The 2542-nt window shown below is 41.6% G+C and overlaps 1 long non-coding RNA gene across 1 annotated transcript; it reads left to right on the top strand.

Moving 5' to 3' along the window:
* Positions 1-362: 362 nt before the first annotated feature.
* LOC122024545 lies at positions 363-1735 on the top strand. Its single transcript, XR_006123459.1, has 2 exons — positions 363-1362; positions 1608-1735. It is a non-coding gene; the product is annotated as an uncharacterized LOC122024545 (long non-coding RNA).
* The last annotated feature ends 807 nt before the right edge of the window (positions 1736-2542 follow it).

Below are 2542 nucleotides of genomic sequence, written 5' to 3'. Positions count from 1 at the left end.
TTTTCGGTTAAGGATTTGATTGTGACACTATGATGGACTAGTATATGGGTGTGTTATTTGGTTGTTATCCTTAGATGAGGAATTATGAGTTAGTAGTAAATTTGGGGACCAAATTTTTATTAGTGGGGGAGAATGTAAAATATGGCAACAAATATAATTAAATAAAAAGGTTTTAATGGACGAAAAATCTTAATGGAATTTTTAGAAATTTTCTGGGATTTAATTGGAGCTCGTATGATGTATTTAGATAGGATGCACTAATGGGGCCGATAAAAGCCTGTTAGGAATACCCGGAAGTAGGAGTTGATTAAGGAAATCAATATAGGGTTTAATTGCACTAAACCTAAGTATTTATTATAAAATCTCACCAACCCTCATAACCTACCCGACACCTCCTCTTTCCCCCTTCCAGCGCCGAGCTCCTCTCCCGTGCCCTAAGCCGACGCACCACCATCCCTCTTCCTCCCGAGAGCATCCGGACGCCGACGCCCTCTCTTCCTCGCACACAGACCGCAGCCGCCGACCTCTCCTGACGCGCAGGCACCATCTTCACCGGCGGCCTCTCCTTCCTTCCCTCGCTCGAGCACCACCACAGCAGCTGCCGACCTTCTCTCTTCGCGTTGTGCCCTAATTGATCCGGCAAGTAAATCTAACTATGAAAACATGAAATCTGTGAGGTATAGGAGAGGAACGCATGGAGAGGATGAGGTACTGGTTCGCTTGTTTGATAGTATGGTATTTCGGTTCTAGATGAGTTTTCTTGCTCCGCGATTTTCGTGTTGATCAGTCCTTTACGGTAAGGATTCCCGGCTTTCCGGTGGAGTTTGGTTTTAGTAGACGTTTTGATGGTCTTTTGGGTTGGAATTCACGATGTTGGTTCTCTTGTGGCCTGTTGGATTGAGATTTCACAGTAGACTTGAAGGTTGAGAATCGATTTCGAAGTCATCTTGTTTTCTTCGAGATAGTAGTAACTTTGTAACAGATTTGGTAGGATGTGTATCATTTTCAATATTGTGAACACTCCTTCGTATTGGTTTGAAATTCTAGTACGGACTTGGAAGTAAGGGAATTGGTGTAGATTTAATAATTGTTTTTTTTTTGTTGTTTTCTCTAGCTATGCATGATTAGACTGAAACATCATAAAAATGTAGTTAGGTAACCATCTGATGATGTCTCATTTTCTGTAAAGGTTCAATTAATTATTGTGCATGTATGTTGGCAAGTATTACTTCTTCTTGTAGGTAAGGATTTGGGAGTCGTTTAAGGGGTTGGGAAGCCTCTTTCGGTGGTGACCAAGGGAAAGGATGGAGATGAGGGTTATTCTTCTTCTTGGTGATTTTCGGCCGCCTAGAACAGATTTAGGTGGGTGAATGGGTTACAATATTTCTTTGTTTTATGGTGATTCGGAAATTCTAGCTTAGATTCAATGGGTTGTAATCGAATTCGATGTTGGTTTTATTTTGGGCATGCTAGTCTCAGATTTCTGATGGATTTAGATGAATCGAGGTTTATAGTTGGATTGGGATTTTCCCCTAATTAAGTTGGGTTTGAGTTTGGTTAGTTGGTGCTTATGAAATTAGCTAAGTTGTACAATATATAATTTACAGGATGTCATTTTGGGATGAGCACTCCGACGCGGGGATTGTTTAGCTCGAGCTATATATTAAAGGCGGGTACTTCTTGCTTTGTTTTTCTTTTAGTACATTGACCTTAGTGCATGAATTATTTTGGATAAGGACTGTTTACCTTGACTCCACTCTTATTTTTCCAGTGCTTGATACTTCCACGTTATCTTTGAGATATTCATTTCCATATCTATACAGTCTCTTTTGTTGTCCATGATCCGTAGCAGATACTAGATATCATATTTGTATGCTTTAACTGTGTTTGTTTATGTACGATATTGAGCATGCTGGCTTCATGTAGCATACCTGTTTCTGCTTATATATATATATGATGACTGTTGCATTGTTCGCATCATGTCATTGCATACATGCCGCATCCTCGGCCACTCAAGAGAGTGGTAGCTGGAGTTGATGCCGCTTATCTTGTCGTGCCGCACTCGGCCACGCATGGGTAGTGGTAGCTGGAGTTGCGAGCAGCAGGGACCCCCTTCGCTGTGTAGCTAGTTAGCTACTCAGCACCTATCCATCCGGTCACTCGCGGGAGTGGCGGCTACCATACAGGGGTCATGGTGCAGAGAGGTGGGCGGGGTGACCATCCGTGCATACGCTGTCATTATGCCTGCTTTGGCTGCTGCTGTTTACTTATGTTGTTATTGTTTACTTATGCTGCTGTGGTATATTTATGTTGGCGTTGCTTCTTGCTGTTGTTCACTTATGTTGACATGTTGTCTGATGCTAAGATATGCTCACGTTGTAGGTGGTTAAACCTTAGTTTAGTAATTGGAAATGTTTATATACCTTACCCATTACCTCTGTAGTTATGAGCAGTACTGTAGCAGATTAGTACCATTTCTGACTTTCTATATCTAGCCTAGGATATCGTTCCAGGTATGAACCTTTATCATGGTTTTATTCTT

This window comes from Zingiber officinale, chromosome 9B, assembly GCF_018446385.1.
Source record: "Zingiber officinale cultivar Zhangliang chromosome 9B, Zo_v1.1, whole genome shotgun sequence".
NCBI classification, from domain to species: Eukaryota; Viridiplantae; Streptophyta; class Magnoliopsida; order Zingiberales; family Zingiberaceae; genus Zingiber; species Zingiber officinale.
Note: the sequence above shows the minus strand (reverse complement) of the source record. Positions and strands in the feature narration are given on the sequence as shown.